The sequence below is a fragment of the Scylla paramamosain genome, chromosome 19 (assembly GCF_035594125.1).
Source record: "Scylla paramamosain isolate STU-SP2022 chromosome 19, ASM3559412v1, whole genome shotgun sequence".
Taxonomy (NCBI): domain Eukaryota; kingdom Metazoa; phylum Arthropoda; class Malacostraca; order Decapoda; family Portunidae; genus Scylla; species Scylla paramamosain.
The window spans coordinates 6,784,617-6,802,116 of record NC_087169.1 but is presented as its reverse complement, the minus strand read 5'-3'; positions in this window follow the sequence as shown (position 1 = coordinate 6,802,116).

The following is a 17,500-nucleotide window of genomic DNA, read 5'->3' as shown; positions in this document are numbered from 1 at the left end:
CAATGTAGCTGACATCGAGAATGATTATTATTCTAATGTCCTCTATGATGCAAAAGAACGACCTCCCAAACTTCCCCACCCACCTACACCTTACTGGTTTGTAGCATATTATATGGAAGGTCGAAGAAATTTTATTCACGCTACCATGTATCTAGAAAGGGAGATTGGAATACACCCTACAAATTACATTAAGAAATATGGCAAAGGTGTCTTGATCCGAGCTAAAGATTTAACACAGGTGATGATGTTCCTCCATTTACCATGCTTTTAGTCGAGGAATCATCCTCCACTGGTCTCTACAGGAGTCTCGGAGACTCGTGTGCAATCAGCTATCCTCACACCAGTTACACAATCTCAGGTTGCTGCTCTTGAGTTTTTTTTTATTCATAAATCGTTTTTATTCATTGTACAGTCTGTATCTGCCTCCCATTATTCATATCCAACAGGAGGAGGCAGTAGACACCTGCCGAAACAATAATTACTCCCAGTGAAGTCTAAAGCACTGTTCAAAGGGTGCTGTGAACTTATCATTAAACCCAGCTGTGACCTCACTGAACGTTTCCCTTTGTGTCTCACAACACAAGGAGGCAGTCACAGCCTACCCTCTAAAGACAACTCTCTTCCTCCACACAAAACTACAAGCACCTAATAACACACACACCCTTCACTCAAAAATTTAAAAATCATGGCGACTCCTACACCAGCCTCGGAGTGCCCATCTGGGGAGGGGACCATAAATGTCCCCAGGTCGGACTGCCTTTCTGTCGACGACCCTAAGTGTCTTGACACCCCCTCAACTTTTTCTTCATTAACTTCTGCAACATTCGCGGTCTAAGATCTAATTTTCAATCTACAGAACACCACCTCTCCTCTTCTAAACCTCATCTTCTTTTCCTCACTGAAACTCAGGTGTCTGAGGCAACTGACAGTAGCCCCTTTTCTGTTCCCTCCTACTTTCTCTATCCTCATTTTCGATCCAAAACTGGATGCTGCGTTTATGTGCGCAATGACTTAACCTGCTCTCGTGACCACGCTCTTGAATCTTCTGAGTTTTCCACCATCTGGCTACGACTACAGAGTTATTCTCATACTAAATTTATCTGTGCTGTATACCTCTCTCCTAACTCCTCTGACTATAAGAAATTCTTTGACTACTTAACTTCCAAAGTGGAGCACATTCTGACCGTCTTCCCTTTTGCAGAGATCTCCATTCTTGGAGACTTCAATGTTCACCACCAGCTTTGGCTTTCCTCTCCCTTCACTGACCATCTTGGTGAACTAGCCTACAACTTTGCTATCCTCCATGACCTAGAGCAATTGGTGCAACACCCTACTCGTATTCCTGACCGTCTTGGAGATACACCCAACATTCTTAACCTTTTCCTGACCTCTAATCCTTCTGCTTATGCTGTCACCCTTTCTTCTCCGTTGGGCTCCTCCGATCACAATCTCATATCTTTTATCTTGTCCTATGACTCCAATCCCTCCTTAGGATCCCCCTAAGCGAAGGTGCCTCTGGCGTTTTGCCTCTGCTAGTTGGGGGGACCTGAGGAGGTATTTTGCTGATTTTCCCTGGAATGACTACTGATTCCGTATCAGAGACCCGTCTTTGTGTGCTGAGCGCATAACAGAGGTGATAGTGTCTGGCATGGAGGCGTACATTCCTCACTCTTTTTCTCGTCCTAAACCTTCTAAACCTTGGTTTAACACAGCTTGTTCTCGTGCTATACATGATAGAGAGGTGGCCCACAAAAGGTACTTAAGCCTTCCATCACCAGAATCTCATGCACTTTATATTTCTGCCCGGAACCATGCCAAGTCTGTTCTCCAACTAGCCAAAAACTCCTTCATTAACAGAAAATGTCAAAACCTTTCAAGATCTAACTCCCCTCGTGATTTCTGGCATCTAGCCAAAAATATCTCCAATAACTTTGCTTCTTCTTCTTTCCCTCCTCTACTTCAACCAGATGGCACCACTGCTATCACATCTATTTCTAAAGCTGAACTCTTTGCTCAAACCTTTGCTAAAAACTCTACCTTGGACGATTCTGGGCTTGTTCCTCCCTCTCCTCCACCCTCTGACTACTTCATGCCTCGTATTAAAATTCTTCGTAATGATGTTTTCCATGCCCTCGCTGGCCTAAACCCTCGGAAGGCTTATGGACCTGATGGGGTCCCTCCTATTGTTCTCCGAAACTGTGCCTCCGTGCTTGCACCTTGCCTAGTCAAACTCTTTCAGCTCTGTCTGTCAACATCTACCTTTCCTTCTTGCTGGAAGTTTGCCTACATTCAACCTGTTCCTAAAAAGGGTGACCGCTCTAATCCCTCAAACTACCGTCCTATTGCTTTAATTTCCTGCTTATCTAAAGTTTTTGAATCTATCCTCAACAGGAAGATTCTTAAACATCTATCACTTCACAACCTTCTATCTGATCGCCAGTATGGGTTCCGTCAAGGCCGCTCTACTGGTGATCTTCTGGCTTTCCTTACTGAGTCTTGGTCATCCTCTTTTAGAGACTTTGGTGAAACTTTTGCTGTTGCCTTGGACATATCAAAAGCCTTTGATAGAGTCTGGCACAAAGCTTTGATTTCCAAACTACCCTCCTACGGTTTCTATCCTTCTCTCTGTAACTTCATCTCAAGTTTCCTTTCTGACCGTTCTATTGCTGCTGTGGTAGACGGTCACTGTTCTTCTCCTAAATCTATTAACAGTGGTGTTTCTCAGGGTTCTGTCCTGTCACCCACTCTCTTCTTATTATTCATTAATGATCTTCTAAACCAAACTTCTTGTCCTATCCACTCCTATGCTGATGATACCACCCTGCACTTTTCCACGTCTTTTCATAGACGTCCAACCCTTCAGGAGGTAAACATATCACGCAGGGAAGCCACAGAACGCCTGACTTCTGATCTTTCTAAAATTTCTGATTGGGGCAAAGCAAACTTGGTATTGTTCAATGCCTCAAAAACTCAATTCCTCCATCTATCAACTCGACACAACCTTCCATACAACTATCCCCTCTTCTTCAATGACACTCAACTGTCCCCCTCTTCTACGCTGAACATCCTCGGTCTGTCCTTTACTTATAATCTGAACTGGAAACTTCACATCTCATCTCTAGCTAAAACAGCTTCTATGAAGTTAGGTGTTCTGAGACGTCTCCGCCAGTTTTTCTCACCCCCCCAGCTGCTAACTCTATACAAGGGCCTTATCCGTCCATGTATGGAGTATGCTTCACATGTCTGGGGGAGGTTCCACTCATACTGCTCTTCTAGACAGGGTGGAATCAAAAACTTTTCGTCTCATCAACTCCTCTCCTCTAACTGACTGTCTTCAGCCTCTCTCTCACTGCGCAATGTTGCATCTCTAGCTGTCTTCTACCGCTATTTTCATGCTAACTGCTATTTTGATCTTGCTAACTGCATGCCTCCTCTCCTTCCGCGGCCTCTCTGCACAAGACTTTCTTCTTTCTCTCACCCCTATTCTGTCCACCTCTCTAACGCAAGAGTTAACCAGTATTCTCAATCATTCATCCCTTTCTCTGGTAAACTCTGGAACTCCCTGCCTGCTTCTGTATTTCCACCTTCCTATGACTTGAATTCCTTCAAGAGGGAAGTTTCAAGACACTTATCCACTAATTTTTGGCCACTGCTTTGACCCTTTTATGGGACTGGCATCTCAGTGGGCATTTTTTTTTTAATTAGATTTTTGTTGCCCTTGGCCAGTATCCTTCCTACATAGAAAAAAAAAAATCCAGAGAAATGAAGTTAATAATCTTTTAAATGATCTTCCTTCTCTTCATATTTTATTAGGATACTTCAATGGTCGCCACCCTTTGTGGGATGATGACTCTGTCAAGCCTCGTGGTATTTTAATTGCTTCTTTTTATCGAGGATTTAGGATTGGAGATTTCAAACTCTGGAGACGTATTGGATTGTACAGCCGCTGTTCAAGAAAAGCGTGCCGCCTTTTCTCACCTTCGATGGCATCGTGGGGACGTTCAATGTTTGGAGGCTTTTCGACGAGTGCGTGCCAGTGCTCGCCGCACCTTAAAGATGGCTTGGAAGGAGTCTTGGAAGAGTCATATGTATTCCATCACAGCTCGCACACCAATCACCGAGGTCTTCAACAGATCCCGCAAAATACTTGAGAAGTACTCTGCTCCTCTTCCACCTGTTTTATCCCATGACGGGGGCACGGTGGCAGACCCAAATGCAGTTGCCGACCTGTTTGCTAAGCACTTTGGAAGTGTCTCTTGAAAGGATCCATCAGCACTTATGGTACTTCATCCTCGGCATTTTGAATCTGTTGGCCTCAGTTTTGCCTCCCCTGGTGGAGAGTCTTTTAATGTCCCACTTTCTAGGTCTGAGCTACGTTTGGTTTTGTTACAGTGCCATGATTCATCCCGGGTTCCGATGACATTACATATTCCTTTTTGCGCCATATATCCGATGAAGCCTTTACCTTTTTACTCGACCTCTATAACTTAATTTGGAATACCGATGATTTTCCATCATCTTGGGGTATGGCTGTAATTATTCCCATTCCAAAGCCTGTATAAGATCATAACTATCTCCCTATTTAACTTCATGCATTTATAAGATGCAGGAAAAGATGGTGAATATCAGGCATATGTGGTACTTGGAGAAAGGCAATTACCTGTCTCCAGTTCATTATGGTTTCCGGAAAATGCGATCTACGACTGATTTATTGTCTCTGGAATCTTCCATTTGTGAGTCATTTGCCAATAAGCAACAGTATATCAGTCTTTTTTTGATTCAAAGAAATCTTACGACACAGCCCGACGTCGTGGCATTTTAGTTAGTTTATTTCAGTTTGGACTTCGTGGCCGACTCCCTTTTTTTATACTGTTTTTTTTTTTTTTTTTTCGTCGATTTTTTTACAGGTACGGGTTGGTGGCAAACTGTCAGGAATACGCCTACTTGAAGCTGGCGTGCAGCAAGGAAGTATACTTAGACCTACGTCTAATACCTATTAGACCTACGTCATCAGTCTCTAGTATTGAGATAATGGTATTGAATCCACCACCTTCCTGAGTTTGTCACTTGTACAGCAGTTTTTCGTGATGCACATTCTCCCTTACATGATGTTCGCCCTAGTTTTCCTAAGCGTTTTGGATATCAGGTGAGGTCTGCCATGACCAAATTTGATATATCCTCCATCTCCATTTGCCCCCATCGCCTCCCAAGAGTCGGGTTCTGGCAGTTTTCGCGGGTATCGATCTGCCCTCCTATTGTTAATAATAATAATAATAAAATAAAAAATAAATAAAATTTATTTTAACAGTAGAAGTCTCGTGCTTTATTTTTGGAACACACTCTGGCTTCGTCCATGTCTACACAGATGGTTCAAAGACTGATTTTGGAGTGGGATATAGTGTTATATTCCCTTCCTTCTGTTGAGGCGGTAGCCTTCCGAGAGTTGCTTCTGGTTTTACGGCAGTTATCTGTCATTATTCTTGCCCTAAAACTAAGTTTTACTTTGCTGGTTTCAAGTTTTACAATTTTTAGTGACTTCTGTAGTGCACTGTCTGCCCTGGACCATTTTATTTCCTCTCTCCTTCCCCTATCTTATATGTGTTAGAGCGGATTCACCTGCTTCAGCGCAGAGGATATCACATAACATTTTGTTGGGTAGCCGCACATGTGGGAGTTCATAGTAATGAGAAGGCCGATAGGCTGGCTAAAGAGGCGGCAACTCGGGTTGCTCCTTCCATCCCCATTCCCTTTCATGATTTATACTCCAATATAAGAGTGGCAATTCTTGCCAGTTGGTAGGACAGGTGGGAAGACGTGGTTGCCACCATTAAGATGGGTGAGATAATTTCTGTAATTTTCCGCCCTTGGACGTATGTCCATGTGCAGGGGCGCAAGAGACTGCACCGGCCCATCTCCGAATAGGTCACACACGTCTCACTTATGGTTACCTCATGTCCCGGGAAACCCAACAATTGCGTGATAACTGTTTAGTTCCCCTTACAGTGTGATACTTTCTATGGGAATGTCCTAGTCTGGTGGAGCTGTGGGAGCGATATCTCTTCCGCTGTCGCGATGAAAATGGGACCTTTCAGATACTTGGAGAGCTGGCTCTCTCCCCAGGACATGAGGTTCTTATGTTTGTGGAAAAAGCTGGTCTTTTAAACAAATCATAAATTATCGTTTAAGTGCTCTTCTACTTATTTTTAAAAATAATATAATATTGGACATAACCTTACATTTGCACTGGGAGAACATGGAGGCAAGTGAGGAAGACACATAACAAACAACGCTGGGTCCTTGGGCCTGGGTCAGTGGGGTCAGTGTCTTGGGCACATAACGAACAACGCCAGATATCTGGGTCACTGGGGTCAGTGTCTTGGGTACGGAACGAACAACGCCAGACAGTGGTCTGGGTCAGTGGGGTTACTACCCATTCACTTTAAATTAAATCATAGTAAATTAAATAAATTTAAATTAAATTAAGTAACTAAAATATTACTATACCAATCCTCATATTTTTATCACTATTTTTTTTATGGCTCTTCCAATTTCCTCATTTATATTTTCTTTTATGACTGGTCTTTTAACATTTTTACCTTACCTATAATTTTGCTTATAATACCGATATTTTAAGAACTGCAATTTTTGTCGTTTTTAAAGATTTGTAGTGGCGCCATATGATTGCAATGTTGCGGCGCCACAAATAAAAAGTAATTAATCAATTAATTCGCCATCCTCAAGAAGCGGAATTGTTAATACCCAAGATATCAATTCTTGCCCATTCCTTAGTATTTATGCCATGAGTCGAGGCGTCGCTGCGTGCCGTAAGAGGCGCTGATTGGCTGATACAGTGCGACTGGTGGAATTCGATGGCTCCGGTGAGCTCACTCTGTGGCGACGGGGTATGGTCCCTTTTCATGCTCGGCAAGGCCTATAAATCCTCGGCCTGTACATTGAGCCTGGGATTGAATTATTTTATGCACATTGCTTCACGTATTGCACGGAGTCTCACATCTATACACATATCAAAGATTTCAGCGGTTTCTTGCTGGTCTTTTCTTGCGATCTTGGTGCCATGCTGGTATTGTAAGTGTATTTTTGGTGCTTCGGATGTTAGTTGACAGGTAAGCCGTTACCTGTCAACTAACATCCGAAGCACCAAATATATATATATATATATATATATATATATATATATATATATATATATATATATATATATATATATATATATATATATATATATATATATATATAGTGACATCAGACACAGAAAAAGATCTGAGGTGATTGAGCTCTTTTCAAACAGTTCCAGTATGTAGGCACTGGAAAATACAAATTCAAGCTGAAAATTACAAAGTAAAAGGGCTGAAAGAATGAAAATACTTGTTAATTCCTGCATTAATAAGGTGAAAGAAGTAAGAACTAGAGTACGTTCTCTGTCTGGGACGGGCGAGAGAAGTGAGTGAATTGAGCTTTCCATATATGGAAGAAGTATTCCATACATGGAGTAATGGAATCCCTTTTTAAAAGAAGTAAGCGGTAGGAAATGTATTCATGGAGGCGACATAGGACACCCAGCTTCATAGAAGTTGTTTTGTCACAAGAAAGCATGTGAAATATCATGTTAAGATTTGTAATGAAGGACCGTAAAGTGATGTTCAGTGTATATTGAACACTGAAATCTCCAAGCATGGAGATATTAGCTAGGAGAAAGTGGGTGTCTAGTGCCAGTACTTCTCAGACTTAAAATACATCCGGTACTATCTACTTCAGGCTGAATATTAGGCTAAAATACATCATGTGTTTTTACATTCATAAGCATCCCTTCGCATCATAAACTATAGAAGTGGAGACTGATCCTCACCGTTCCAAAATCCTTCCTTTTCAAAATATATATATAGCAGTACTTCAACAATGCATTTATTAAGGCTAGACCAAAGGCTCTTGATCAAGATTTAGGCGCACAAATAGGCAAGATTTTAGAATGCAAGAGGTTATTGTAATACGTTAGGCAACATAAGAATTACAAATAATGTCTCCAAGTAAGAATGGTGACAGATAATTAAAATGTACTAAGAGAACAAATTTTAAGTTCTCTACTGTATTGAATATACACTAATAATTTAAATACTAGAAGTAGAAGCAATTTTAGTAAATTTACACACAACACACAGATTAGTTGGTTTATCGGGTCAAATTTATGGCAAACGCTTTTATTTAGAAATGCGATGTACATGTCTTTAGTGTTCGCAGAGGAAAGAAACAGCAAGTGAGTAGTACAGGATGCACGAGAATCTGACATTTGTTCACACTTCTCCATACTGCATACTCCATACTGCACGTTAGTTTCATAACCATTGCACTGACAACAAGTTTATTAATTTAACTTGTTTTCCGAGAATTTCCTGAGAAGTAATAATTATTGATTTTTTTTATTTTTATCCATAATGTTAGTTTATCATGATTACCTTATTACCTTATAGCTATAGTATTTGGGAAGAGACAACGCAATCCTGGGGAAGATTGGAGAATGGCTCAACCATGTTCACGGGAATGATGGGCCAGCTTCAAAGAGAGGAAGTGGATTTCGGTACAATATCTGGGCCAACCCCAGAAAGAATTGCGGTAATGGACCACGTGAGGGCATATCCTTCAGACCTGATGACAGTTATTTCCTTAAAACCTTCCTTTCTTCCTCAGCATCTCGCTATCATACGGCCCTTATCAGGTATGGACAAATTTAAATGTAAAAAAAGAAAAAAAAATGCTGTGACTTTCTTGGATTTTGTCAAATATTAAGACAATCACTACACTCGCGGGAAACGTTTATATTTTCCATTCTGTCCTAGGTGAAGTTTGGATTGCGGTCACCGCACTTGTGGTGGTAATGGGGACTGCCTTATGGACCTTCGAAATAGTCCTAATGCGAGTGGGGCAGGGAGAAAACCTTCAATTGTCTGTGGCTCTCCTGAACAGCTGGGCAGGACTAATAAGGCAGCCTACTGCACGCCTTCCTACTAACACCTCCAAACAGGTATCTCTGTATGTCTGTCTGTATGTATGTACGTATGAATCTCTCTCTCTCTCTCTCTCTCTCTCTCTCTCTCTCTCTCTCTCTCTCTCTCTCTCTCTCTCTCTCTCTCTCTCTCTCTCTCTCTTGTACTTGAATCGACGTGATCGGCAACTCTTGAAGAAATTTTAGAGTTTATAATAAAGACCATTCCCACCCCACAAAAAAAAAAAAAAAAAAAAACGCTAGTCGTGTATTAAGATTCATCATTTGAAGTGTTGAAAGCAGAGAAGTTATAAAAAGTTACATTCCGCTAAGCCTCATGGAGATTATACTGTTGAGTTCTCATATTAAAGGGCGTATATAAGTCTATTAGAAAATGTACAAGAGAAATGACAAAAAAAAAAAAAACGGGGGATGAGGAGTATTCCTTACGAAAGGAGATTAAAACTTCCAAATTTACATTCTCTAGTGAGGTGTAGGTTAAGAGGGAACCTGATAGAGATCTTCAAGCAGTATAGGGGATGTAACAAGAGTGACATAGGCAAAATTCTGAGGGTCAGTAATCAGTAATCAGAGGAAATAACGAATTCAAGCTTGATGAAGTAATGCACAGTCAGTGGTACATCCTCCTCCACTCCTTTAAACAATAAACATGGCGAAAGCGCAGAGGTGACAACGTTTACAAGCGAATTCGTCCTTTATCGAGTGTGGTTTATTGGAAACCAAAAAGAAGACTAGAGACAATGAAAATCACACCAAATGTAAGAACAATAGCATCAAACACGAACATTATGTATATGAATATTCAAACCGTTCCAAAAAACCACGAACCGAATATACCATCTACCGAATTCATCCTCTGAGCAGCAGGGATATGCTTATCCCGTGACGGCAGGGCGCAAATGAGGTATCGACCTGTAAATTTTCCATGCTGTTCATGCATGCGCTGATCCGGAGTTTTCAATAGACTTCTATGGTAGTATGACATGCCTGGACATTCCGGGCTCCCAACTTTTCGTATAGACACTTGTTTGTGGGGCTGGGTGCGGTGAGGAGTCTAGCAAAGCATCTGAGTTTAAGGTTGTATGTAAGCGAGTGATACTGGTTCATATGGTAAACTATGATATTTTGGATCCCTCAGCACCATGTCTCGTATGAAGTTCGATTTTGTAGTTATACATTATCCTTATGCTCTAAAATTTATGTTAACGATAATAATAGTGTATCACGAATTTTAACATGTTACAAGATCACTGAATAACAAAAATATTTCGATAATATAATAAAAAAAAAAATATTAAAGGAATGTGTTAAACGTCCGTTATCGTTCGGTTGTAGCTTCATTTTTTTTTATTTGTTATTGTTAAAAAGTTATTTATCTTCTATTAACATTGTATCGATTTTAAACTTTTTTTTCAATCACCTTTCCTATTCATAAAAGTCTAAATGTAACCCAGTCTAATCTAACTTAACCTACCCTATTGTTAAAAAAAAAAATAAATAAAATAAATAAATAAATAAATAAATAAAAAATTATCATTGTAACGATTTAAAACAATTTTTAAGACACGCCTTTCCTAATCATTAGAGTCTAAACATAACCCAACCTAACCTAACTTAACCTAGCCTTAACCAGTCATGCGTGTTTAGGAGTCGGGCGCCATCGAGCTGCAAGTGGGTGATGTCACGCACGTCTGGCAGTGAACACAGCATTGGGACACTCAGGACATTTCATACGGCTACACCTCCAGTGAACCTACACCGGAAAGGCTAGCTCCGCCCCTTGAAGTGAAGTCACGAGCTCCGCTCTCTCTCTCTCTCTCTCTCTCTCTCTCTCTCTCTCTCTCTCTCTCTCTCTCTCTCTCTCTCTCTCTCTCTCTCAAACGTTTATAATATCGCAAAGTATAATTTGTTTTCAATATTGTAGCAGTTTAAGAAATGGAGAGATGCAGAGGGAAAGAGAAGAATGGTACAGACATGTGGGGCAAGGGAGGCAGCAGCCAATCAAGAGTTAGCCGTACGTGATGTCACAGTAAAGGGCGGAGCTAGCCTTCCCTGGACCAATGGGGAGTTTTCGGAACTAAACCGCTAGATATCGTTGCTGTTCATCTAACTGTAGGAAAGAGAGCTAAAATATTGCTGCAGTAAATCCAAGGTGCGTAAAGATGCATAGAACATTGATCATCATGATACTATTGAAATGATGTATCGACTTTTCAATATGGATAATATTGAGAGAATGTGGTCAAATTATTATTTTTTTGTGTGCGTGTGATTATCGAGTAAACTGCTAGCATTATCTTAAATAAAGCATATTACAAGTATAAAAACTATTGATTTGGACAATGGAAAAAAATTAAAAAAATCACACTGTACTATATAGTGTGACACAACCTTCTCAATAACATCGTGATATATGGCTCTAGTTTTTTTTTTTTTTTTTTTTTGTGGGGGAGGATTTTAGCATCCCTCTCACGAAGCGAGCGACAAGCAAAGTAATCGAGAACCAAAACAAATATCTCTCAGGCGATCCTGCTGCTGCTGTAGTGTCCAGCTACCGTAATCCACTGCTTAGGGCGTAGTGGAGATGGGCACCGCAGCAACATTCAACTTCTTGTCCAACAACCTGTTTCTTAAGTTCAACCAGCGCGGCCGAGTCAGGTGTTTGTTTTGGTTAGAGATACAGCATTACTATCGCCAGGACACTCGAGTTGCCTTTTTTTTTTTTTATTAAAATTGCAGTTTCCATAAACTAGGAAGGAGATCTATGTAATTTGGACTTTTGACTGTCACAGACATGTTGCCTTTATGTTTACTGTCGTCTAGATTAAGACGTTTCCAATCAAGAGTGTATTCATTTGGAAATCTTAAGATGACCAAATAAATCTAAATGCCGATTCACTAGAAAATCAACTTATATACATTTGTTCATGAAAAGAGTTTGATTTTACTTGTGTTACTACTTAGAAGGGATTACGTAGAAAAATATATTATATAAGCCCATTGCATTTTCATGTAAATAGAATAACACTGTAGGTATATCTGATATTGCTTGTATGTGAGAGAAGAGTTTGTGTCTGTGCTGCCACCTGGTGACAACCACTAGTTCTGAAAACTCTCCATTTGAGACTTTCTGAATAAAGCGAATAAAGCGAACGGCCCGGCCTGGTCCGGCCTGTCCCAACTGTAACGTTATTCAAACGCTAATATACCCGGAACTACACTATATGGTAGCACAACTCTATTAGATTTATATGATATAGTTTTCATCTCTTCCATTCGGTAAAGCCGATATATAACTTTCAAAAAGTATAAGGTCGATTTTTTTTTCTCAATTTTCACCAACTTTTTTTTCTTTCAACAAAACTGGACACATACCACTGAACGCAGAGTTAAATTTCCTATCCAACGGTATCAACATTTAGGTCTCACTAACTTTGGAGCTACACTGATTTATTTATTTATTTATTTTTATTTATTTATTTTTTTTTTTCATTAGGTTAGTGTGCCATGTGCGAGGCGCCTGAAATTTCCAATCTCTCTCTCTCTCTCTCTCTCTCTCTCTCTCTCTCTCTCTCTCTCTCTCTCTGACCAACAAGAGCAGACACATACCACTGAACGCAGAATGAAATTTCCTATACAACCATTTTGCTCTGCAAAGTTTTGAGCTGCAATGATTCGAATATCAGGCAAGTTATCATCAATGTGCATGGTGCTTCCATTGTTGCATTATTGACAGCTTTGCTCGTCACTCGCCTTTCAGGCGTTATACTGGTAGTAGTAGTAGTAGTACTAGTAGTACCACTACTACTACTACTACTACTACTACTACTACTACTACTACTACTGGTAGTAGTAACAGTATTATCATTATTATTATTATTAGTAGTAGTAGTAGTGGTAGTAGTAGTAGTAGTAGTAGTAGTAGTAGTAAAAGAAGCAGTAGTAGTAGTAGTAGTAGCAGTAGTAGTAGTAGTAGTAGTAGTAGTAGTAGTAGTAGTAGTAGTAATAGTGGCAGCGCCGCTAACGACCTATGCGGCGCCCTGGCAGCACTGGCGAGGAAGCTTGCCACCACAAATTGTCACCACGTCGAGGCTCTCACCGCATGCCGATTAATTCCGCTGGACAAAAAGCCGGGATGCAGACCAATTGGCATCGGCGAGGTGATAAGACGCATCGTGGGTAAATGCGTCATGACGGTGGTCAAGGACGACGTAAGGAGGGCAGCGGGGAACCTGCAAGTATGTGCAGGACAGCAGGCAGGAGGGGAAGCCGCCATCCACGCTATGAGGGAAATGTTCAGTGAAGACAATTGTGAAGCGGTGTTATTAGTGGACGCCAAAAACGCTTTCAACACTATTAACAGAAAAACAATGCTTCACAACATTCGAGTAAAATGTCCCCCTCTGGCACAATATGTAGAAAACACATATAGTGACCCCTCGGATTTGTACATATGTAGTAATAGTGGTAATAGTGTTAAGGTGTTAAAGTCCATGGAAGGGACAACACAAGGTGACCCAGTGGCCATGGCGATGTACGCCCTCGGACTTTCAGTGCTGCAACAAGTTATCTCATATGAGAAAACGAGTGTGAAGCAAGTGGCGTACGCAGATGACCTGTCAGGGGCCGGCAAAAAATAACAGACTTGAAAAAATGGTGGGGCTTAGTGAACGACAATGGTCCCATCATAGGGTACACACCCAATGCCGCTAAGTCCGTCCTTATTGTAAAGCCTGAACACTATGACAGTGCAGTGGATAGCTTCAGTGGCAGTGGAGTTATAATAACAAAGGATGGACAACGGCATCTGGGTGCTGTCATCGGAACAGAGGAGTTCAAGAAGGAGTACATAGGAGAAAAGGTGAAGGAGTGGATACATGAGGTGGAAGTCCTGTCTGACATGGCCAGGACTGAGCCTCATGCAGCCTACTCTGCCTACACCCACGGCTTGCAGCATCGATGGAGATTCGCCATGCGCACCATCCCAGGCATCAGCCCTCTCCTTGCACCACTGGAGGTCTCGATAAGGAACACCTTCCTCCCAGCGTTACTGAGATACCACACCATCGGAGATGGGGAAAGGGCGCTGCTCGAACTTCCACCAAGACTGGGCGGGATGGGAATCATCTCCCCTGAGAAGTTGGCGACTGTGGAGAACCTCAACTCCCTCAAGCTCACCAGGTCCCTCACAGAGAAGATCATTGCTCAGGACGCACATGGTGAAATAGCCCAAAGTGCAGTCACTGAGCAAGGACGAATTATATCTAGAGATAGGCAACAACATCAACGAAACTGTCTCGAAGACCTGATAAACATCTTGCCTGCAACCACAGTGAGAAAAATCCTCACTGCACAGGAAACGGGAGCCTCTAACTGGCTAACGTCACTGCCCATCAGAGCGAAGGGCTTCAGCCTCAACAAACAAGAATTTGTCGACGCCATTGCTCTGAGGTACGGCTGGCCGATGGAAGGACTCCCCAGTACTTGTGTGTGTGGCTCCCCCAATGACGTCAACCACACCATGACGTGCAAAAAGGGGGGATTCGTATGTATCAGGCACGATGAGGTGAGAGATCTGACCGCCAGCATGCTCAGGGAGGTGTGCCACGATGTCTCCACTGAACCGACCCTCCTGCCGCTAGACGGCGAGCACCTGCGCTACAGAACAGCCAACACCACCAACGAGGCTCGAGTCGACGTCAGTGCACGAGGGTTCTGGACAAGGGGACAGAAAGCATTCATGGACATACGGATCTTTGACCCGATGGCCGCCTGTCACCACGAACTCTCCCTGGAGGCCGCCCACCGCAAGAATGAGCAGGAGAAGATCCGAGCGTATGGGGAGAGAATCCAACACGTTGACCAGGGCAGCTTCACACCTCTGGTCTTCATCACATCTGGCGGGATGGGCTCCAAGGCTCAGTGCTTCTACTCAAGACTAGCCGACCTAATGGCAGAAAAGAAGCACCAGCCAAGGAGCCATGTCGTCGCATGGATGAGGTGCCGTCTCTCATTCTCCCTCCTCAGATCTGCCCTCCTGTGTCTCAGGGGGACAAGGCATTCCACTCCCATACCTGCAGACTTAGGAGGCCTCGACTGCGAGGCTACAGTGGTGGAGAGTGGCATAAGAGTAGATAGAGTAGAGGTAGAATGAATTTATAGTTAACAACTAATGTTTATATTATAGAGTATTAGATATGGTTGGATGCCACAGTCATTAGCGGGAGCTGGGGCTAATGACCTCCAAGTAATGGAGCCCCTAATTGACACATCAATAAACATGGGGTGGAGGTATTATTATTATTATTATTAAAAAAAAAAAGTAGTAGTAGAAGCAGTAGTAGTAGTAGTAGTAGCAATAGTAGTAGAAGTAGCAGTAGTAGTAGTAGTAGTAGTAGTAGTAGTAGTAGTAGTAGTAGTAGTAGTAGTAGTAGTGTTATTACTACTACTACTAGTAGTAGTAGTAGTAGTAGTAGTAGTAGTAGTGTTACTACTACTAGTAGTAGTAGTAGTAGTAGTAGTACTACTACTACTACTACTATTACTACTACTACTAGTACTTTTTTTTATGTAGGAGGGACACTGGCCAAGGGCAGGAAAAATCCAATAAAAAAAAAAAAAAAAAGCCCTGAGATGCCAGTCCCAGAAAAGGGTCCAAAGCGGTATTAAAAAAAAAAGGATAAGTGTCTTGAAACTTGGAATTCAAACTTGAATTGAAAGTGGAATTGAAACTTAGAATTCAAAGAATTTAGGAAGTAGTAGTAGTAGTAGTAGTAGTAGTAGTAGTAGTAGTAGTAGTAGTAGCAGCAGCAATAGCAGTAGTAGTAGTAGTAGCAGTAGTAGTAGCAGTAGTAATAGTAGTAGTAGCAGTAGTAGTAGTGGTACTACTAGTACTACCACTACTACTACTACTACTACTAGTACTACTACTACTACTACTACTACTTTTCTTTTATGTAGGAGGGACATTGGCCAAAAGCAAGAAAGATACAAAAATAAATAAATAAATAAAAGCCCACTGAGATGCCAGTCCCAGAAAAGTCCAAAGCGCTAGTAAAAATTTGAAGAATAAGTGTCTTGAAACTTCTCTCTTGAAGGAATTTAAGTCACAGGAAGGTGGAAATACAGAAGCAGGCAAGGAGTTCCAGAGTTTACTAACCAGAAAGGGATGAATGATTGAGAATACTGGTTAACTCTTGCATTAGAAAGGTGACATAATAAAGGTGAAAATAAATTAGACATGATAAGGGTGAAAGAAAGAAGAAAGTCTTGTGCAGCGAAGCCGTGGGAAAAGAGGAGGCATGCAATTAGCAAGATCAGAAGAGCAGTTGGCATGAAAATAGCGGTAGAAGATAGATAGAGATGCAACATAGCGGCGATGAGAGAGAGGCTAAAGACAGTCAGTTAGAGGAGAGGAGTTGATGAGACGAAAAGGTTACGGAGAAGGCCCTTATACAGACTTAGCAGCTGATGGGCGTGAGAAAAACTGGTGGAGATGTCTCAGAACACCAAACTTCATAAAAGCTGTTTTAGCTAGATATGAGATGTAAAGTTTCCAGTTCAGATTATAAGTAAAAAACAGACCGAGGATGTTCATATAGAAGAGGGGGACAGTTGAGTGTCATTGAAGAAAAGGGGATAGTCGTCTGGAAGGTTGTGTCGCATTGACAGATGAAGAAATTGAGTTTTTGAGGAACTGAATAATACCAAGTTTGCTCTGCCAAAATCATAAATTTTAGAAAGATCAGAAGGCAGGTGTTATGTGGCTTCCCTGCGTGAAATCTTTATTTTCTGAAGTGTTGGACGTCTATGAAAAGACGTGGAAAAAAAGTGCAGGGTGGAATCATCAGCGTAGGAGTGGATAGGATAAGAAGTTTGGTTTTGAAGGTCACTGATTAATAAAAAGAAGAGAGTGAGTGACAGAACAGAACCCTAAGGAACACCACTGTTAATAGATTTAGCAGAAGAACAGTGACTGTTTACCACAGCACCAATAAAACGGTCAGAAAGGAAACTTGAGATGAAATTACAAAGAGAAGGATAGAAAATGTAGGAGGATAGTTTGGAAAACAAAGCTTTGTGCCAGGCAAAAGCTTTTGATATGTGAAAGGCAACAGAAAAAGTTCCACCAAAATCTCTAAAAGAGAATGACCAAGACTCAGTAAGGAAATCCAGAAGATCACCAGTAAAGCAGCCTTGATGGAACCCATACTGGTGATCATATAGAAGGTTGTGAAGAGATAGATGTCTAAGAATCTTCATGTTGAGGATAGATTCAAAAACTTTAGATAGGCAGGAAATCAAAGCAATAGGACGGTAGTCTGAGGAACAAGACCAGTCACCCTTTTTAGGAACAGGATAAATGTAGGCAAACTTCCAGCAAGGAAGCATAGATATTGACAAACAGAGTTGAAAGAGTTTGACTAGGCAAGGTGCAAGCACGGAGGCACAGTTTCAGAGAACAACAGAAGAGACCCCATC